The sequence below is a fragment of the Peromyscus maniculatus genome, chromosome 10 (assembly GCF_049852395.1).
Source record: "Peromyscus maniculatus bairdii isolate BWxNUB_F1_BW_parent chromosome 10, HU_Pman_BW_mat_3.1, whole genome shotgun sequence".
NCBI classification, from domain to species: domain Eukaryota; kingdom Metazoa; phylum Chordata; class Mammalia; order Rodentia; family Cricetidae; genus Peromyscus; species Peromyscus maniculatus.
This window is the reverse complement of record NC_134861.1, coordinates 824,593-847,421: the sequence shown is the minus strand read 5'-3', so window position 1 is coordinate 847,421 and position 22,829 is coordinate 824,593. Positions and strand designations below refer to the sequence as shown.

The 22,829-nt window shown below is 42.8% G+C and overlaps 1 protein-coding gene across 3 annotated transcripts in view; it reads left to right on the top strand.

Annotated features, from left to right (window-relative positions):
* The window catches only part of Stx18 (syntaxin 18), a 98,463-nt gene that overhangs the window by 16,511 nt on the left and 59,123 nt on the right, over nucleotides 1-22,829 (top strand). The window contains exon 1 of one of the 3 annotated variants that reach the window (XM_076545681.1): nucleotides 17,785-17,892. The exons of the other annotated variants lie outside the window; for them this stretch is intronic. The gene's annotated coding sequence lies outside the window, so the exon portion shown is untranslated. Of the gene's footprint in view, nucleotides 1-17,784; nucleotides 17,893-22,829 lie in introns of those variants that run through there. 3 annotated transcript variants of the gene reach the window in all.

The window sequence follows — 22,829 nt, the reverse complement described above, 5'->3', positions numbered from 1 at the left end:
GCCCATAAGAGCTGTGTGGCATTCTTAGCTGTGCCCCTCACTCCATGTTAAATGCATAGTTGGTTCACGCAGTACTGAGAGTGCCTCTGAGAACCAGGGCTTCTCTCTCTCACTCCTGAGCACGTCTGTTTGAACATCCACTGTCCATCTGGCAGACAAACATGAGTAAGATCATCTCTGATCTGAAGAACTCCGAGTCTAATGAAAAGACAGGCAGGCATTAAGTACATAACGAAAGCCTGTTGTTGTAAGTGCTGTCACCACAGTGGCAGACGGCAGAAGTAGAAGTGAAGTGCCCACACGGGAGAGCCGACTGTTCAGCTTGACCTTAAAGGGTCCAACGGGATCTCCCAGTTGTGAAAGGAACAGCTGAAGGCTGCTGTGAACTATCAGCCGTTTCTATCAGCAGACTGGCATGGTCACATAGAGTTAGAAAGCTCATTCTGCTGCCACTTGTGGGTCAGGCTGGCAGCAAGGATGATGACCTAGTCAGCTGTCACAGTAACAAATCTAGGCAGACCCAGTAGGGCTTGAATTAAGTCCATAACTAAAGGGACAGAAGACAGTGGAGACATGTTTGACCGGAAGTAGCTCCATTAGATATAGGAGATGATAATGGTAAAGATGTCGTTGAGGCTAGGCTGGAGCTGGAGGTGACTAAGTGGGTGATTATATTTTGTGCTCTTGTCTGAGGCACATGGCTGACAACCAGGTGACACATTGATCAGGTAGCTGCAAAGACAGAAGGGTACTGCAAGACTGGTTTCAGTGCTGGGGACAAAGACCCAGGTGACATGAATGTAAGTGAAGACCGAGACTTTGGAGAGTGAAGAAGAAAAGGCTCTGAGGTAAATCATAGGGAAAGACATTTGAGAGGTCATCAGAGCATAGGAAACCTAAGGCATCAGCCCTGGAGAAGGCAGGCATGTTGGGCCCCCCACTTAACAGCTAGGTTAGTTCTTGATGAAGGTGGTGTCACCGAAGATGGCTTATGGGTTAAGGATAATGTCAGGGATCCTCTGTTCCTGGAGAGTGACCTGTGGCCAAATAACTTCTGCTTTCCTCCCTGCTAATAGGTGAAGACAGTAGTTTTCAATCGAGGGGATTAAAATGAATAAGGCTTTGAAAGTGCTCATCCCAGACAGCAGATGTGGACTGCTCTGCATTTGTACACTCCCGTCTTTCTGCACTGGCCCACCAATCTAAATGTAGAGATAGCTTATTGGACTTAAATACATTTGTTTCTCTGAAAACAGGCTTCCTGTGCAACTATGCAAGTGCCTGACACCTTGAAGGCTCTTCAGGTCATTTATTGGGTGGTTTTTCTGCTGGTTGTCAGTTTCACTTCCAACTTAGATGTGACTTTCTTTTGTTTCTTCTGCATTTTATGTATTTTATGATTGTCCCTAATGCATCATAGAGTGTAGTTTCCTGTCTTCTTTCCTGCCCTTCCTCCTCCTCTAGCTCCTTTCTTCTCTCCCTCCCTTTTCAATGCCCTTCCTCAGAATCTTTCCTAAAACTGGCATGCTCTATTAGTTGCTCACATTGGGCAGTGTGTGGTGTATTATGTCAATCAGGCTACTTTCCTCATGCATCTGTAGAAATTGGCAGCAGTTTCCAGTCTTCTCCATCAGGGTCTGGAATCTGAACTTGCTCTCTTTTCTTCCTCTTCCGTTTTCCCAAGTTGGTGTCTTGAACCACTGACTGGATCTGTGTGCCCACAATAACATAAGCACCATGAAGCTGGAATCTCATTTAAAGGAGAATATTGTACCAAGTCCATTAAGTTTTGGTCTTTTTTTTTTTTTTTTTGAGCCTAGATTAAAATAGAATGGTTTTCAGAGTGTGAATATATTGCTGAATCCCTAACACTCATTGAGCCTGGCATCGTGTGTGTTCATTTTTCAGTAACTGGGTGGGTCACTTTTTTATTTATTATGAACACAAACACTGATGCTAACAGCTGACATGTGAAAGGAAAGAAGGCGCTGGTGATGAAAACCATTTAATGATTAGTGAGGAAACAAATATTGTTTAATGAAAATAAAAACCATGTCGAAAGGGCCTAATGCTGACTTTTGGAAATATAAGCATGTTGCGGTCTTTTGTGTACCCTCTGTCCTGTACAGTAGATATTGTTTAAAATTGCTTGGGAACTGGAGCTTGCAATTGTGAGCCTGGAATGTCCTGCAGATAATTAAGTTGTGGTCTGGCTTTGGAAAAATAAAAAGTTCTCGAACTATGATTTTATAAACATGCTACAATAACATTTCTTTATATTTAACAGTTTCTTATAGAAAGTTGATACTCTCATGAGGCATTGATTAAAGGTAAAACATCAAGAAAGAAAAAATATTAAATTAAAACTTCACTTAGGATGTTGACAGTTGGCTTGTAATATTAAACAGATGTGTATGTTCCTGGGGATAGTCTTCCTTCTGAACTGAATTGCTAAGTTGTATTTTTTTTTAATGACAACTACAAATTTTTGATCAGTTAATAATTTTAAATACCCGTTCTACAATCTTCAGTATCTAACTTCATCTGTAGTTTGAGCCTTCTCAATGATATAATGACTGGTGAGACCTTTGCTGCCTCTTCTAAAGCCTTTCATTTTCTCCAGCACCCCCCACCCCCAGCCCCCCAATCCCAAAGCTTAGCCCAGCTCTTCTGATTTCATGATGCATTCTTGGAGATTGATTCCTTGAAATAATTTTAGGATCATTGGGTGGAATTCTACCCTGGCAGATTTATGTCTGTAGTTTCCTCCCATGTAAGCTTTGCTTTGGCATTTGAGCACACAAGCTGACCTACATTGTGGTATTGTGTTTGTGTGGTCAATTGTAAAGGCTTCATAATATGTCTGTAGAGCCAGCCATGCAGATCAGCCCATACCCCATGCTGTGGGGCCAGAGAACCGCCAGTGAGGGGACCTAGAGGAAACCTGGCTGGGAGTGAAAGAGACACCTTGAACTCTTTTGCTTAGGAGGCTTTTGCCCTTGCACTCTCTAAGTCCAGAGTCTAGCAAGGGCAGTGGGCTTGGGTAGAGTGAGTGTGGGCTAGATGGGTGGGTGAGTTTCATTCTGTGGCATGAGGTGAAAAACACTTAGTGACATCATAAACTCTTCGGATATTTTTATATAATTAGATAAACTCTGCATTGTTGTGTTTAGGCTAATGCAAAATTTAAATGTAGATATCATTTTTTGTTGTGCAGTCCTTGATATGCAAGCATCTTAAGTTTTTGGAAAGGTCTCTAGTTACACTGGACAGAGATTTGGGGCCTTGGGTACCCTTGTTTATCTTGGAACCATATATTGTTTGTACAGTCTTCTTTGGGGAATCAGGGTTTTGTTGTTGTTGTTGTTTTCTCCCCAGATTGCATTTGCAAAGCTCTGATTTGGGGCCTTAAGTATATGGGAGACATTTTTAGTAAACATAAAGGCTTGCTAGACTATCTAAAGCAAAACAAAACCTAGTATGTTTTATAATATAAAAGTGTATTTTGCTTCAAAAATAATGGATTCTACTTATTGGCTTGCTACTTCATTGTGACTGTTCTGTATATGGGTGTGTGTGTGTGTATGGAGAACGGATTTTTGTGTGTGTTGTCTTCACAATTTAATTCAATCTGCCAGGTTCTCCTGGAAGTGAGAACATTGATTAACTGCACCCTTTTGGAAAGACTTGGAACTTTGAGCTGTGTACAAAAAAATAAATTCAGTATAATTTGTTGCTCTAGAAAGAGCCACACACTTTTAACTTAAGATGCTGAAAGGCGATAAAATGTGTCATTAAGGGGTTGTATGTATTGGGTTTTTTCCCCTAGTCTTTATACTGTTTCATTCCAGTTCCCTTCCAATGGTTTGCTCTTAAGGACTAATGCAAATATTTTGGATAGTTCTCTCTAACCAGAATTCGTAATTATTAACAGATTTAAGTAGAAAATTCTGTTTCACTTTGCCATTCTTACTGCATCATAAGATAACTCTGTAAATGATACTCATTTATAGATATTTTGGCTTGCTCACAGATCCTAATTTTAGTATTACGCTTGACTGAGCAACAAGCTGCTGTGATCAGCTAAGGGAATTGTATTAGGCAGGCTTTATTTTCTGTGTCTGTATAGTTTGCAGTGTCTTCCACCCTTCAGAGAAGCCCAGTTTTCAGAGTTGGTTTGTTAGTGTCAAGTTTAGTAATCCTAACACAGGGCAAAGGAAAGCAAGAGGTTCCTGAGACTCACACACTGCCATCTCTCAACCACCTCATTTGGTCCTCACTCTTCTTCTCCCCATAGCATGTGCATCTTCCCGGCTGGTTTGCCGATAGTGAAGTCGGTGTGTTAAGAAAGAGGGACTATGTTTTCCCTTCCCCAGGATAGGAGTTCTTGGGTCTTTTCACTACTCAGTTACAAATTGGGAAGTGGAAGGTACTTATTGGTCCCTAGTGGCCTGAAATGGGAACTGCATCTCTTGAAATTTTCATTAGAACCCTTCATGAGTTTGATCGGAAAGAAAGAAGTCAGTGATTGTAGCTAGGTTTAAATAAGATTTGATCTTATTTAAAATGCTCTTTGAGGCACAGCTGCAGTTACCTTTCCTGCCTGGACTTAGTAGCAGTTCATTTGAAAGTTTGGGCACTAGACTTCCACCTGTCCTTTAAGCCACTTGGGACTTGAAGGGACAATCTGAATAGTGTGTGCTGAGAAGGTGGAGGAGTTCTGGTGGAACTTGTCTTTGTCATCTTTTTGTCAGGTTTATCTTACTTAATTTTCATGAAAATGATGTGTTTGTTACTGTGGTCACACTGTGATTAAGCTTTGGCTGATGTAAGATATTTTATTGTCCCTGTCCTGGAAAATTATAGCACTTTTTATGAGGAGTGGTTTGTGGGTTCACACAGCCCACTCGGAGTGCCACTTACTATAATTCTCTTCTAAAAGAACCATAAAACATCATGTAAATTGTTTAAAAAGGGAAAGGTCTTTTCTGAGAAAGATGAAACATCTCTCCAAGCTTCCTTTTGTTTCTTACGGCAAGCTTCAGGACTTAGCTCAGTTTATCTGGAGTGGGAGAGTTAGCAGATAGAATGCATGCATCTGAGGCCAGCTAGGCTGCGAGCTGCAGCTGCTCAGCTCTAAGCTGGTGTTGATGGAGTATGAAGACCCTCTTTTTGTGACTTTGGGTGAAAGTAAGGAAATGGGGGAAGGAGGTGATGTTTAGAAAAGGAATTAAGAAAAATTAAAGCCCTCAGCACTCACGTAAGGAAGCCGTGTGCTCATAATCTGCATTAAGTTGTGATTTTTGGTAGTCAGTCTGGAAGCACGTATTGAAATTCACATGTAGACTGACTTAAAGAAGCTCTTTTCCCTTGGCAGTTTCTCCACGCCAGTTGACTTGCTTTGTTCGGTTTATGTGCAGCGCATGAAGAAAGCATAAAACGGCACAATCACAAGGCCAAAGTTCTGTCATGGTTTTGTACAAATGCCTTATTCTGATCCTATCTTGGTTTGAGCATGAGCCTTTCAGAGAGCAAGGGCGGAAATTGGGAATGATTTTCTACAGCAGTTACATGCTACTCTGCTTCTAGTCAGTACAGGTCGGTCTTACTCTGAGCAAATCGGTATAAGAAAATTTGTATACATGTGAAATGGGAAATCGGGGTAGTTGTTCATTTCCTGTGAAGATAGAACTTATGGTAGATTTAATTTTAGAGCCACTTCCTGGGTCCGTGCAAGATCATTATACTTGTAGTGACTTCTTTTAGCAGCAGCAATGAGCCATCTGTAGCAACAGAAACAGTCGCCTCTGTAAAATGTGCCTCCATTCAAATCTTGTTAAAACACCCATTAGAAACTGCGTGATTCTGTGGCAGGAAGAGGTGACTATGAATCACATTTGTGTGTCTTACCAGAAGTGTTGGTGAAAGTTCCAAATGTGGCTGTGAGTCTTTTTCTGTTTTCAGCCTGAAAACTTCCTATGTGCATGTGATTTCATAAAGAACAGCAACTTAGGATTTATTCTGTGACTATAAATTCCCCTTTGCTGTAAAAATTGAACACATACAAAACCACCTTCCTAAAATGTAAACCTTTTGAGACTCTTCCACATTGTGTACTTTCTATTTTCACTTCTCTGGTGTTAGGGCATTTCTACTCTATCAGAATGACACCAGAAGCAAATTTAGGGAATAGAAAATGAAGCTATGATTGGAGTGGAGAATGAAAAAAATAAAAGATGCTTCTAATATCGTGATACGGGTGGGAAAGCCACGAGGGACGCACAGACTGGGTACAAGACTTCCCTCAATCTCTTGCTGTTTTCCCCCGTGTTGTGTGACAGGGTTGGGGGCCCCTTGTCCGAGATGTTCGCGTGAGAAGCCTCTGTCTGTGTTTCGGCACACCAAGAAAAGGCAATGGCACTTCAGCCAGGGCTGGCAGTCCGTGCAGCTTTCCACAGGGACCTGGCACCTCTGCATTAGAGGGTGCTCTCTAGGGATTTATGCGGTGCTGCGTGATGACTTCGTGGTTGTCCTGCCGGATAGAGAGTGCTGCGTTTGTGAGGGGAGGGTCTCCTTTTTAGACTAGGAAGTAGTGTTGCTTGTTTCGTTTTAGCCCAGACAACATTCCTAGTCATTTGCAGTTCTAAAGAACCATACCCAAGGGTTTATTCAGGAATATGCTTTGCTTTCGAAGTTGGCCAGCTGGAAGATAACCACGTCAATGTTGCTAACAACTTGTGTCCAGAAGAATGTTTGCTTTTTTTGTTTTTCACTTGAGTCGTTTAGGAAGTATTTTTCATGGACTTCAAGTGATGCCAGCTCATTTATCAAATTGTAACATTTGTGTGTGAAGATCTTCATCATAAGACAATTCTTGCCAGAAAAGAGGCACAGTATATTGAATTTCCCCCAAAACTGCAACTTCAGAAAATATGTAAGAGATGTAGCAATTAACCTACATGCAGGTTTCTAATACTAGAAAATGGGCAGCTAGTTACATTCAAAGACAGGATCTGATGGGCCCAAATTGCTTAAAACAGCACAGTTACTGAAGATCTTCCCTAGGGAGCTTGAGAAACCATTTAACAGATGAAAGTACATTCTGAAAAGTCTGACCTTACAGGCAATCATAAAATGAATCAAAACAGTGCTTTTTTTCCCCCTGAAATGTACAGAGCCCATCTGTGTCTAATCCAGTAATTATAGACTGTGTTCAATTACCTTTTCAAACTTGGAGCAGACTGGAGACTAGGCAGTGAACAAACATAGGGTTTTGTCTAGACCTCAATTGACCACAGTCTAAAACGTGAATTTATATCTAATTTTATTTTTTGTTTGGTTTGATAGTTCTTAGAGGATTCATTTTTGCTACTTGGTGTTTCACCCTCTTGATCTCAGACACTGCCTTTTCTCTCCACAAAAGCTTTTGTATCGGCTGTGGCTTACGCTGTAAGGAGGTTTAGTTTTGGGAGTACTCACTGCTGCCTGCAAATCAATAATCTGTGCTAGAGAAAAGGCTGTGTTGGGCTGGGGGAAGGGATTTTGCCAGTGAGTACCATTTTTTAAAATAGTCCTTTAAATGTGTTGGTGCTGACTGTAACTCTTTGTTGTATGTTAGGGAAAAATAATTTTTCCTTAAATGTAAAAATGTCTTGGTAATTTTCAGTTGCTGTATCCATTTACCATTTTCAAAAATACATGGAGAGTGCCAAAAGAAACCTGTCTTTTCCTCTCCTATCCAGTGGTATGAATTTTGTGTACATTCATTTTATTGAGTTTGCTGACTTTGTTATAAGATGCACTTCCAACCCTTAAATAAGTCAGTTTATGATGTGATGAATCAGATTGTTACATTTTGTCCAGGAGCCTTAGCAGTTCAGGTTTTTTTTTCACATGCAGAACAAAAGATGACCACAACCTTGTGGTGGGATACCCTTTCCTTTGTTGGTTAGTACCACTTATCTCGTGGCAGCAGTGGTGCAGACAGATGTCTTGGGGAGTATCATTGCATACCAGCCAGGAGTTTTTCCAGAAACGTTAAGACCACTTCTAGTATATTATTTTTAGGTAGCTGTGCTCCCTTAGATCTCACCCTCTCTGGGAAGGTTTAAGGACTGACACAAAGAGAGACTGACTGTACTTGAATGCATAGATGCACTTTCTGGGAGTCACGTGAGAAAATGAAACCTGTAGCAGGTCATGAGTGCCTTCTTCAGAGTAGGGTGAGCTGAATGCTTAGAACACGTGGCACTGTGCTTCCTGTCTCCTTCCTAGCCCCCATTATGTGGCAGTGTTGACACAATATTAGTGGAGGCCTCCTGACAGGAACTGGAGAAGACACTTTGGATCTTCCACCATCCATCCCTATCTACTGAGAGAGTAGTTTCTGTGCCCATCTGTTGGGCAGCTTCTCCCTAGCTCCTGCATTCACTGCCTAACCTGAGAACTCCTTTGGTTGTGTGGATTTTGTATTAGCTGATTAACCCTGCTCAGGCAGCTCCCACTCAAGTATAAGTGCCTTCAGATCAAGGCTGGCTGGGTGGAGATACTCCCATTGTATCCCAGCTCCAACACAATGCCTGGCTTGTGGCAGGCACTCTGTTCTTGTTGACTGAGTAGGGACACAATGGATCTTCCATTGAATTCTTAGTATTGAAAGGTCAAAGTGAAGGATCCTTAAAGTTAATGGAAATTGTGTCTGAATGATACTTAAGTTCACACCCGTTCTCTGTAGCCCAAATCCCCCAAATTGAGCTTTATTTCTCACTCTTAGTTTTTAAATGATAATGATAAAATGAGTTGTGTCTGTGGAGTCTCAGTCTCTCCTTGACGCTTCTCTGCCTGTTGCTGTGCTGACTCCCTGACGACTTATGGCAGGTTTATGCAACTGCTTGCTTGCCCCATCTGCAGTGAGAAAACTGAGAAACAGTTCTCTTTTTTGCACATCTGCAAATCTTCATGATTCCCATGGAAACTTTACAGGGATAAGTCACCTAACAGAATTGAGCACTTCATAAAAGATGCTGCTTAATAAGCCCTGGCCTTTGTGATTTTGAAGTGTGAGACTGGTGGTGATGTCTCCTCTGTGACAAGTTCACACTCTCCCCTTGCATCTTTGCTACCCCCACCTTGGTCCTCAGTGTCATGAGTCTCCTACTCTCAGGTTGAAAGGGAAAGAAACCATGTGCATATAAAGGCAGTGACGGAACATTAGTCTAAACAGTCCACAGTTCTCCAGACACATCACAGACCACTGGTTCTACCCATTCTTTTCTGTTGGCTGTCAATTTAAAATGTAGACTGAGCTCTTTTGTTTTTGTTTTTTAGACCAACTTTGGGGTTTTAGAGACAGTGTGTCACATTTAAGTAATCCATTTAAATGTGAAAATACCACTTTTTTTGTGATCTGTGTACTGAGGAGTGTGTGTGGCCCCTAAAGCCAGGCAATCCACCGTTAGACCCAGCAGTAGAGAGGCCGTATTCATTAGACCCCAGACAGGTGGGGAGGTGGGGAGGTGCGTCTGGATCTGACAGTGAATGCTGAAGTCTCCAGAAGCTGCTCTCATGTCTTCAAGTCCCACCTCTGTCTTTTGATCCTGACTGTCCCCTGGCTAGGGGGAGGGAGCTGTTTCTGGGAGACTCAGGCCTGCCTGGGGCAAAGCTGAGATTGAAGACCCAGGTCACAGCATAAGGTGCAGGCGTCTCTAGTCCACACAGAGTTTAGTTTCCAGGTTAGCTGGCGAGAGTTTCAGATCTCCTGTCTCTCGTCTTCTCTTAGTCTTTGGGAAATCTTAAGATTTTTTTTTAAACTTTGACTGCTGCTCTTAGCATTCTGAATTGGATGCATTCATATACATTTGATATGTATATTATCATATTCTTGAATTTTATTCTTGAAACTAGTTGGAAAGTTTCAAGGCAAACATTTGGTTTTCTGTTAGCCCACAAATTGGACCCTGGTTGTTCAATGATGGCCTTGTGTTGACTGAGGCAGTATCATATTTTAGTGTATTTTGTTAGGAGCCCATGGAGCATACTAAATGTCATGTCTGACTGTGAGCACTATTCACTAATAATAACATCAACTTCCATCTTCAGGTACCTAACGTCTCATCCAGAAGTATAAAGAGTCTTGGTGAGAAGCCCTGAAAATGTAGCTGTACCGTGCCCTGCTGGCCCCATATCTCAAAGTTAATGGAGCTTTTCCAGGGAACTCGAATGCATCTTGGAGGACTACCCACAAATCTGTCTCAAACGCTGAAAGCCGTCCTCCGTGTTGTGAGCTGCTGGGGTTCAGGCTGCTTGCTGTGCGGGGCTTGGTAGTCAGCACTAAAGGATTATGTGCTGGGCGCTTGCCATTCCTTGCCCCCAAAGCACCCTCTGTCAACACAGGGCCATGCTCCTTTTGGAAACTCATTCTATCTCAGACCTTCACCAGCTGCAGATGTTGCTGTGTTCCCGAATGACTTTTGTGCCTATTGGGTCACAGACCAGGGGTGGGAGCCAGGCCTCAGTCAGGTTGTTAGAAGCCTTAGGATTTTCTTTTTTTTTTTTCCTAATTGGAATTAGGAATGGGTCATGCTTTGTATGGAAGTCTGAGTTTTAACAAACAGAGCTTGAGTGCTAGAGGTAAAGAGTTTCACCACAGTACTGCAGAGAGAACAGCTGAGATGCAGAGAAAATGCAGCTTGCAAATCTGCAGAGGCTTTGGTGTCTGGCTGCAGTTGCTTTAGAAGCCCAGCCGAATTGGCACCCTTTCTGTCATTAGGTCATGCAAGCCAGTGATGCTAACTAGGGTAATGCAGCCTCCACAGAGCATTTGTCAATGTTTGGAGATGTCTCTGCTTGCCCTAGGGGCTGATACTGCATCTTGTAGGTAGCAGTCAGGGATGCTGTTAAAAACTTGATAGCAAGTTTCTCACATAAACACAACCTCTTCCTGACTTCCAGGCAAATTAACACAAAACCCCAATTCTCAGCAGAACCTGAATATTAACCCATCCTTCATATGTGACCATAGCACACATTAGCATCTTCTTGCCTCTTTTCAGAAGGTAATTACAATTAATGTCTGTTCAAAGGGACTTAGCTAACCTAGGGATATAAATTAGTTGCTTAGTGGGTAATACACACTCCAATCCCATATTTCTGATCTCCTGGCATATAGCCAACCTGGCATAAAGATAATATCCATTGCACTGCTTTGAAAAGGTAGATTTCTATTCTGCCCAGGTCAGACTTGCAGGCTATACTGAGCACCTGGGCAATATATATTCCAACATTAAAGGGCTGGAAGTGACGCCTGTTCATAATTTGTCAGTAACTGCTTCAGAGTTATGCCATCCACCCCAAAATTTCCTCTGAGAGTGACATTCAATGTGTATAGGAAGGAGACAGTCACCATTTTAAGAACAAAAAATTGTGATTTAAAAAGCCAAATGTTGTACTACATGAAACAAGAAAAACAATAACTCCAGGATCTGCTAAGTGTGAGCTGGCAGAAAGTGGACCTCCTGGAGCCTATCAGAGCACACACTGCCTCTGATTCACCTACCAGCTCACCGGAGACAAGGAGTGGGTTTCCCTAGTAGACTCAGTAAATGAAAGCTTGCAAGTGACTGGAGGAGTACTGGAGCATGAGCAAGGGGCCTTCCCCATTCCTCACGTAGATGAAGAGCTACCCCCAAATCACCTGCATTTGATACAGAAGCTTCAGGGTTCTTTCAGATTTTTTTTTCTAACAGTTTTTATTTTTAAATTATGACCTGTGATTATCTCTCTGTTTCTCCCCCTTTCTGGAATTCCTTCATTGCTCTGAGTAATCCAGACTTAAAATGCAGAGGATTTTGTGAGAGTGTGTGAGACCTCTCCTCCTTGGCACACAGTTGACATTTAGTGCCTATCATTTGTTGGAACAAACAGTGATTTCCTCCAACTCTGTAGCTCTAAACATTGTCTCTAGCCCTGGAACCCTCCAATTTGTAATTCCTGCTCAGACTCCTTTTATACTGTCCAATTAGAGGCACCTGTAGCTGTCTATATATCTGAATGTCTGATTAAACAGTAAGTCTGCTTGCTGTCTGTCACATATACTGGGCACATGTCTGTCTCAAGGAACATGTACTGGGTTGTCGCCTCTGCTTGAATGCTTTGCCCAGGTGTCTGCATGTGGCTGACTGAGCTCTGCATCAAACCCGCCCTCATTGCCAACTTCTCAGAGGCCCTAATGACCACAGTGTTTAAAATGTAACTCAGTTCTCCCAAGCTCTGCCTTTGTTCCCCCTGCCTTGCCCTGGGGGTGCTTCCCTCTACACCCATATTCACCCAGCACCGTATTAACCAATTTCTTCATTGCTGTCATTTGTCATTTTTCTCAAGAATTCTGTAATCGATTGCGTAGTATAAACCTTTGAAATGATTCTACTTAGTCTGACTAAAGGAGTGTGCTTTTTGCAGTTACTCGAGGATGATCGTATGGATATTTCTTTCCTGTCTCATCACACAGCAATCTCCTATGGAGAACTCTAGTTATCTACCACCTGTAGAGTGGGCCATGGCTGCTTTTCAACAATTTCGAATTGAGCTACCATAAAGATTTGTGTGTAGGTGTTTGTGTCAGCATGAAGTTCTTATTTCTCTAGGGCTAGTCCTTAGGAGTGGGATTGCCAGTTCATATGGTTTTTGTTACCTTTCTAAGAAACTGCCTATAAACAAACGTCTATAGCAACATTATTTATGATGATAAAATAGTGAAAATATCCAAGGTCTGTTAGCATTGACTGCTCTGATTGAATTTTTGTTTTTAGACTGTGATCAAGGGTTCTCAGTTTTTCCTCCCCCTTCCCTCCCTTATTACTCTGGTTAAAGTAGATTTAGAGGGCTTTGTGAAGATACATACATACATACAAACATTATCTAGCAGTAGAAAGAAATCAAGAACTAATACTTGCTACAACCAGGCTGTATCTTGAAAACATGGTAAGTCCAAGATGCCAACACTAAGGACCACATAATGTATGAATCCATCTAGATGGAATGTCTAGAACACAAATACATAGGGAATCAGAAGTTAGAGAAAGATGCGGAGTGGCTGGTAATGGACATGGGGCTTTAGGATAGTGCAAAGGCAATGGATAGGAGCAATGTTTGCACAATTTGTTAATATGGTAAAACATTAAAACATGTACTTCTACCACTGAACCACCAATGCAAGTGCAGAACATGTACTTCTAAATGAATAGATGTGTGCGCTGTGTAAAATAAATGACGATAAAGCTATTTTTTTTAAATCTAACTTGCTTTCCAACATGACTGCCCCATTCTGTAGTCCCATCAGTAATGTATTCAAATTACGTTTGTTTCACATCTCATTGGTACTTGCTATTGTCAATCATTTTTATGTCTGTCTTTCATCTGTCTGTCTGTCTGTCCGTCTCTTTGTCTCTGTGCTAGGGACCGAGCCTGTCAGGCAGTCCTGTCCTCTCGGGCTCCCCCCCCCTCGCCCCCCCGGCTCTGCGTCAGTGGTCTGCCGGCTGGAAGGTACCATGTGTGCCCATAGCATGTCCACAATTGCTTGTGATGCTGGCATCTTTCCTGCACCTGTTCGCCTTCTTTGTAAGCAGTCTGTTCCAGTCTTGGGCTCACTTTTAAGTCAAATTGTTTTTCTTGGCTTGAGTGAAATCCTTTATATATTCTGGATATAGGTACCTTGTCCTATATGGGGTTTGAAATACTTTGATAGTCTCAGAATGCACTTATCTTCTCAGTTCTTAAAGAAATTTGTTGATCACCTGCAGGGTCCATCTGTTGACTGAACACATAGTCGGGTGTCTGGCACAAAGCAGGGAGAAACTCAGTGTTTAATGACTAGGTGGGTGGATTCCTTCTTTTACCATGCAGCAACAGATTTTTTTTTTTCTGACAGGCAGAATGTAAATATAATCCTGAGTAGGCCATTTTCTGATTGCAGTCTTTCTTTCCTCTTTCTGCCTCAGAGGGATTAGCAATCTCTGTGGAGATTACAGAGCTGGTATGAGGCAGGCTGACTTTTAGACATGCCCTCTTCTGCCTCCTAGTTTCCTACTCCCCTGTGGACCCACGTTTCCCAACTGTCTCTGCTGGGCCAACTTCATCTCAGTTTCATGTCTTTAGCTCAAGAATCAGGTGTATGCATTTGTTCTGTGTCCTGAATATGCATGAAGAGGCAGCTTTGCTCCTTATTTCTTGAGCGTCACCTCAGTGCTACAAACTCTGCCCAATCCCCAAACTAGGTTGGTGCCTCCCGTTTTATGCTCTTGTTCCATTCCTGTGTTTTTGCCTCCAAGGACTTCAGTTATTTATAAATGTTTATTTGGTGTTTTTTCTCTGTGCCTCATTGTGAGCCATTGACTTTCAAATATTTTTCTTCACGTATCCCCCAAAAGAATTTTGAAACAACTAGGTAACCTTTCTCACTTGCACAGGATGTCATTTCCAGTGCAACTTGCTCACCCCTCTTCTGAATATACCCTGCGGTCTTTGATGCTGCACTTGGTCGCTTTGCCTCTGCTGTGCGTCAAGACCGGCTCTGACAGCCCTTTCCAGTGTCAGGGAGCACAGCCTTGCTTTTCCCGGATGAACTTGAACTTCTGCTCCAGATCCCCTTCGTGTTTGTGTCTGACTTTGCACTGGTCATCTTCCTGCAAGCTGTATAAAGCAAAGATGGGTGTGTAGAGATGAAAGACGGGCCGGCATTTATTTGGTCAGCGTTGGCATCAAAACCAGGGCCCCACGCATGCTGGCAAACATGACAGGTAAAGTGTCCCAGTGGTGAGCAGCATCCTTCAGTGCTCCTGTTGTTTGTTCTGTGGTTGTTACTGACGCATAGATCAGAACAATCATACAGGTTTCATGAGGGCCTCTCAAGGCCTGGGACGTGTTCCCTTGTCTTTGTAAATGGCTGCACACAGCTGATGACAGCACTCTTTTCTGGGGTGTCAGCATTTAAAACCAGCTCCATTCTTAGCTTCCATGGCTTGTAGACAGGAAAAGAAGACAATGGGAGTTCATGGAATTATGAACCCAAACTGTCATTAAAAGAAATAATCTGTTAGATAACGACTCATATTTTCCATTTATTTTGTTGAATGGGAAAAAAATGGGAGTCTCTGAGTTGTGCAGGTATGGTTGGTCCGTCATTAGAGCCGTTCCTTCCTCAGCTTTAACCTGCTGCTGGGTGTCCCTTTGATGGGAGAACTGGTTTGATCCAGTACAGTGTTGTCTGAGACTGGTATGATCTGCCTCTGTCCCCAGTGGGAGACCAGCTCGTGTGTGTGTGTGTGTGTGTGTGTGTGTCCCCGTCCGTCCGGCCTACAGGTTGTGGGGAAGATGGGTAGAGAGAGGGTGGGAGTAACTGTGGTTCCTAGCTGTGCCAGGAACACCCAGCAGCCAGCGCCTCCTCCCAGGGACGCCCAGCCTCTGCCATGGCAACTGCAGCTGAAGGCTGTGCCAGGCAAAGCTGAGGACAGTTTGTTTTGTTTTGCTTTGTTTTTATTCCCGTTTCCACAACTCAAGGCATGTAGTAAGACCTCAGTAAAATAAATAAATAAATAAATAAATAAAATAAAATAAAAAAATCCTTGATGTTGAATATAGGAAAACTTTCCATGTATAATTGGATTTCAAAGTCATAAACCTTTTCAGTTTTCTTTGAAAAGATGTTAAAGAGAAAATATTTTTATACCTTTATTCCAGATAGTCTTTGTGCTGTGAATTAATTTTCAAGGGCAAAAATATTCTTTACAGCAATGTTTTTATCGACTCAGTAGCTTCTGGCCACCGCCAACTGTCATTCTGTTCCCTATTTTCCTTGCTTCAGGTAGCTTTTATTGTTTTTAAGTAACAAATGTTTCAAATGCTCTGCTCCGACAACATTTAGGTATCTTCAGTGGTTTTATAGTAATACTGTTTTCACACAATTAGGATTACTATCGGCAGTTCTTCTTTCTCCCCTGTGCTGCTTTTGAGGCATCTGGTAGATGGATGATTTAGGGGTGTTTCATGTCATGGGCTCTCTGTGTGTGTCAGGTTAGGGGTATGTGGTACTATGGTAAGAAATCTGACTGCAGACAGCAGCTTCCCCTTCTGCAAACATGTGCACTCCGATGCTGAATAATACCCTGGATGTCTCTGTTTTGCTGTAGAAAATCTAACACAGATTTTCGATTGCCTTTTAAATAGCTACCCTTCTCCAGGAAACCTTATCTTTACTTTGGCATCTGGTTTTCTGTGAAGTCATAATTTTGGATCAGAATTTCCAGCTGTGGCATCTAGTTTTATGGAGTCCGGACTAAGAATTAAAAACTAGACTGTGTGTTTCAGTATGTAAAATGAATGTTATCTCAGTGTGAAACAGTGTGGTGGTTGTATTTAAGGATTTTAGTTTGCAGGGTTATTTTTCTGATCTGCTCTAAGAGAAGCAGCCTGCGCAACAACGGACAGCTCAGCAGAACGGGCGAGGTTTGCCCTTCTTCCAGTGTCGCTGGACATAATGTGGTGTGTGCATCTCCACAGGGGAGAAAAGCACACGATGGCAGACTGCCAGTAGCCTACATTGACTCCCTCACTTCCCAGAGGAGGAAACTGAGGTCTTAACTTTTCCTGTGTGAGTGAGAAAATGGTCACTAACTGGAAATGAAAGGAGTCAGAGGTAATCCTGTTAGGGGGAATCACGTGGCCTGCTGTTTGACAATGCAGGGGTCCTGTGCAGAGAGAGCCACCCACTCCCCCCATGGCAGCACTGCTCAGAGGTTGCCTGTGCCTAGGACTAGAAAGCCTGGGAGACCCGTGGAACAGGAGACAGGTTTGCAGAACCTCTCGGGATTTGAAAATGTTTTCACTCTCTACTCTCTAGATCTGCTCTTCAATTTTTATCCTAATGAATTACAAAATCAGTGGTTTGGAATACAAGAATGCCTTGATGTAGCAAATTGGTGCTCGTTACAGCAGGATTTGTCTTGCAGAATTAGATACCTGGTTGTCTAGCAATGGAGACATGGCTCCATCGTGGTCTGTGTGACGGTGGGATGTTATGTTGCTATTAGAAGTTTTAAGAAGTTTTTGCTGCTAAGTGAAATAAGTGGGCCATAGAATATGATTTCATTCATGTAAAGAGTATAGATATACAAATAATAGTATAGAGTGTATTTCAGAGTGCTGTCACTATGAATTGACTTTACTTTCTAATTCTGCATAGTTCATAAACTGTCTACCATAAGCAGAACATAAGGCTATAAAATTTTAATGCAACCAAATAGACACTTTTTTATAATATAAAGTTATAAAGTCACTTTAGAGTCTCACTGCTCATAGATATGGCGAACAGAAAGATTGTATTTGGCTGACCTCTAACACAACTGCCCTGTCTCTACCCCATGCTGTGTACCTGGTTAATGGGAGATAGCACCCATCCAGACCAAGGGCAGTAAGGTGAGGCCCACAGGGAACTGTTTTAATCAGCAGTCATTGTATTTGACCCAAAACAAAAGAGCACATAAATTTGAAAAGCTGTTCTCAGTATTGAAGGGGCATTTTTTTTTATTATTTTAGAGTGTAGCTTCAGAGACTGGGAGGTGACATTCTGCCACTTGTAATTCTTTGCCTGGTGACTGGAAATTTTCATAAATCAGCTTCCCAGAACAGTCTGTTATATGGGTAACTTGACCCAATTCCTCTTACCTGGTTCTGGTTTAATGATTGAGTTGACTTAGCCATTAAGTAACAGATGGTTATGTAGAAGACAGTGAGTGGATACCTGGGTCTGAAAACATACCTTCCAGCAGGCCAGGCGAGTGCTGTGTCCTCCGAGTATGGCACTGTCAAGCAGCTGTGCGAATGAAACTGGTTTTCTAAAAGGTAGGCTTTCCCAGAGCACACTGAAGTTTTCTTCACTCTCAGGATTCTTTGTAAAAAAAAAAAAAATCTAAAAATATTTTGAAGCCCTCAATTCCACTTTATAATTTGGAATCAATAACTTCTTGCTACTGTAATTTCATACGTTTTATACTACCCCCAGGAAAAAAGCATTTACTTACTTCACATTTCTTATAGTGATTTCAGTTGGTCTCATTTTGCATTACAATTATGGCTTTCCATTCCACGAGGTATGGTTTAGAGTTGTGTTTCAAATTTGAAATGGCTCATGCATTAATGAAGCTACTGTTTTTAATTTGAAAGAAATGCTCTCTTAAGGAAGTTGTTAGGCTCTGGGATGCAGTTTTAAAATGTTTGTCTTGTGATAGTCTCAAGTTATTATTCCCCAAAGAAAAAGTGGCACCTTTAGACCCCCCTCTTGCCTGTTGGGCCAACTGTACATTGATTTCTGTTCAGTCACCAAGGTCCGTCCACAGAGCAGGAGGGGCAGTGCTGTGTAGATGAGCCTTCTATCCAAGGCCTTGGGACAAAGGTGATGTCTTACTTGAAGGAAGTTCCAAGTCGGCCCAGTGCCCGGTCGGCCTCTTTCCACACTCCTTCCCTCTGCATCTGATAGAAAACTTAGGTGTTTCCTTAATACTCAAGCTGCTCCTATGTGCCTAATTTTGAGGTTGTGAATGTATGCCCATGTGGATATAAACTGGGTTTATGGTACTCGTTAAACATCATGACTTCCTGTATTTGCTGATAATTCTGTTCTGACAGTGAATTGTTGTTTTTGTTTTTTTTTTTTTCCTGACAAACAACTGTTTTCTTTGGAAAACTTAAGAAATCTTTGATTTTGAATTGTGACAATAGTCCAAATTCATCCACTTATTTTACTAAATACTTAATGAATATTCATGAAACTCTGCAGAATGTGGAACAGTCTTTACTAATGATTGAAGGTACTCCGGGATGTTAACATTATTGGTCTAATGACACAGTACTATTTTGCAACAAGTAAAATAGCCAATATTGAAAATTTGCTTCTTTTTGTTAGGAGTTCATTCCACTAGGAGGAATGAAAAACAATAACAAACACTTTCAAATTTGGGAAAGACATGTAAGTCAATTTCCAAATTTCTGGTAACAGTATGTACCAAGAACCCTCCTTTCGAGAAAAGAATTACTCTCTTCTTATTCTTCATTAGTATTTGTGAGATTCATCTGAACTTTTTTAGTGTGTGGGAAAGCACATTTGTATGTAGTAATTAGTTATCTTCTCTTTGACAGAGCTGGCAGCCTTCATATGTAAACATCTGTGAGTACATCTGTCTGGCCTGTCCTTTCCTTATGCTCTCAGGCTTAGATGATATAGTTGATATTAGTAAAATAATAATAATATAAACCTCATCCCAGGTTGAGGTTTGATGCATTTCAAGATGAGGGAGGGGTGTTAGAAGACCACACTTGAGCTTGCAGCTTCTGTGTGGTGCTGCATGCTGGGCAGTGCAGGCAGAGTTAGGGCAGCTCTGCAGCCACATCAGCTGGGTTGAAATCCAGTCCTGGCGCTTAGTTGCTGAGTGCATCAACACAGCACTGAGCCTCCTGAGCCTTAGTTCCCGGGGTGTGAAATAGAGATAGCAAGTCTCCTCACGTACAGTAACATCCTCTAAGGACACTCATCACAAGCAGGAGCCATATGAAACTACCCCCAGTGTGCACAGTGGTCCATGAGTGCAAGGGATATATTTGCTATTAATAGTAGAATAGTAAAGCCATTGTTGTGCCTATCATTCCAGGGCCTGGTCAGTCAGTGCCAATTAAGTTAAATGATTTTTTTTTCTCCTAGTGGTTTTTTGTTGTTGTTGTTGTTGTTCTTTTTTTCCCCTCAGAGGCATGTTATAAATACACTGGCAACTGGAATATGTGCTCCTCTTGGTGGGCTTACAGTGTTCCCAGGAATTCAGCTTGAGTTCTGAGAAGGAAATCAGGTCCAGCTATATGGGCAGAGTGGGGGCTCTCATTGTCTCTTCCTACCTGACTCTGAGCTGGGCATTGTCCTCTCTAATGCCAATCTAGTACCTCAGTTCTGAACCCTTTGTCCTCAGAAGCTGCTCTGGTTGAGATACGGATTTTCGGGAATTGAAGTCTGTGAGAAACATAAAGAAGCCTGTGATCCTGTTCTGGGGGAGCCTGCTTAGTCCAGGCTACTTGGCAGCTCACAGTGTTCTTCCTCCTCCTCAACTATGCTTGAAACCACTGCATAACCCAGCTACTTGAGACATCTGTTCTTATCCTGAGTTCTTAAGACTTAGAGCATTTTAGTCTCTTGCATGACACTGCAGCAAAGTATGACAGCAGTTCCTCTCACACCCAGCCCCCAGGCTCTGGTGCAGTGGCTCTTTAGGAAGAACAGGCTTAGGGATAAAGGTAAGTAGGGCAGCCTCCTGTGTCAGCTTGAGAAGGGTGCGCAGAAGCTGTTGGTTTAAACATTGTTAGCACAAGTATCCTAGGCCTCAGCTCTCCGTCTTTAAAGGAAGATCTGAGCAAGCCCCGTGGGGGTGGAGGGATGTAGACCTTGGACAGGAAGAGGACAGACAGATGAGACTGGAAAGACAGTAGGCAGGCACACTAAGAAAGATCTGAGCCTGTGGCTGGCAGATGAGCCCGGAAGTGAGGGAGGAACTACAGAGCTGAGCGGCCAGTTGGCTGGAGCAGTTTAGTAGGAGTCACTGATCAGCTGTGAGGCCCCAGGGAGAGGCAGCAATAGCTTCACAGCCTAGACGGGGTGACATGGGAGCTCCAGAGGCAAGCTTGCACTGGGTGCAAGACAGAGGGGAGGGTGTGAGAGTCCCAGCAAGAGACAGGGATGAGGGATGAGGATAGAGGATCCCAGCAGAGAGCCCCTCCCTGTAGCTTTGAATAAGGACTGATGTGATATGTGATATAGGTGCCTCTTCTCTCTCTTGCCTCACTTACTGCCTTGTTGCTCTTTAAGAAGTCAGAGCTTTTCTCTGTTCACAGGGGAAGTCCCTCTGACTTGATGTTGTCCAGTTTCAATGGAAGATCATAGATTGTTTGTTCTAGCTTTCTTTTAGGAATATAGAGAAAAGGTGTGTGTGTGGGGGGGGGGTCTTGATTTTGCAGTTATTTATAGCAAAGAATTTTAGAAGAAGGTTCCTTGCTTAAGGAATGTGCTGTAGCCACAGGAGCCTTGTACTTTCCCAGCACTTCACATGCACAGTTCTTCCAGTGCAGACCCAGACTGGAGACAGCACCACAGGGCTCTGCCGTCCACTTCGAATTCTCATGTGCACTCTTGACTTCCACGTCTTTGGGCAGGTCATGTGACAGCCTTAGAGAGAAAATAAATATCCTTGCATTATTTTTGTGTGACCTTCCCAAGTCCCACTATACTTACTATGTCCTGGGTATTTTTCTAGTCCCTTCGCATCTTACCCTCTGTGACATGCATGCTGTTATTGCCCCTTCTACAAATGAAGAAACTGAGGCAAAAGTAGGCTAAGTATTTGGGAATGCATGTCAGCACCATCTTGGATGCAGAGTTCTGGCCCCAGAATTCCTCCTCAGCCTCCCTCTTATGCCAGTTGTGGTTCTCAGATCTGGTGAGGCTGACACTCAAGAGGACACCAGCCATCTTCCTTTTCCTGCTTCAAAGTCAATGGCCACTGCCTCCTTGTTTTCCAGCCCACAGGTATGGCTCCTTTCTCTGATCTTATGGCACATGTGAGGCTCCTAATGGCCTTTTGCAACCAAGGACAACTAAGTGGCTTTAGCCCTGTAGTGTAGGCACAGGAACTTGTCTCCTACCTGCACATTCCAGCATAGGGCCTATGGTGTTTCTACCCAGCATGGTATATGTGTGGTGACATCTCTGAAGGATTCTATGTGTTGTTAGTTTGCATTTTGGAGCTCCCAGAGGCTTGGAAGTAGTATGGAGGGTAAATCGATGGATCTCGATTTGAATGCCATTGTTAGTCTCTCTAAGCTAGTTTCCTTACCCTTGAATGGTGTTTATAGCTGAGCATCACTGAAAAGTGAAGGAGATTTGAATGTCTGGAGTGGGCTCTGGTGGAGAGGCAGAAGGGCTGGGTCCTTCATCTGTAAGCAGGCATAGTACTCATAAGATTGGCTGTGAAGAGCTACCTTAATATGCTGTAATTTTCAGTCAAATGCAAAAGCCTTGGGCTGTTTGGAGCTGGACTAGACGTTAGGGATCTGGGAGTGTAATCCCTGTATTCACGAGCAAGGATTTAAGCTCAGCAGTGTTACGACTTAAGGATCCGGAGTTATTCTGTAAAGTATTCATTCTGTACTATGTACAAATAGGCAGGTAAATACTTCCCATAGCCAGGTGCAATAGCACCAGTCTATAGTCCTGGCACTTGAGGCTGAGGCAGGAGACTTGCTTAGCATAGCATAGACTAACATAAACCTGTTTCAAAAAACAAACACAAACAAAACACCATCCTTGGTCCTTCCCTGATGGCTGGTTTCCACTCCCTAGCCTGTGTGGTGTTAGTCACCCAAGACATAGGCTGTGTTGTGTGATCCTCTGAAGAACCTCCCCTGAGCCAAAAATATGGTTTGTTGTCGTGTAACTGTGACCACTGTATGATAGGGGCTTGGGAGGCAGAAGTAGAAATGCACAAGCCGCTAGAGGGTAAAAGCCAAGGAAACGCTCCTAGTCTCGTTTCCTTGGAAATCTGGGTCTTGGCTCTTGCTGCCTCCCTCCCTGCCTGTGAGGGTTAGGACTGGACAAGTTGAGCTGTGACAGCCCTATGGCCATAACACTGGCATTGGGCTGTACTGAACTTGTATTAGGAAACTATAATGTGCATGTTGCTTGGAGATGATTTCTAGATAGTTTAAATGCTTTTTTTTTTATCAACACTTTATCATAGATTGTAACT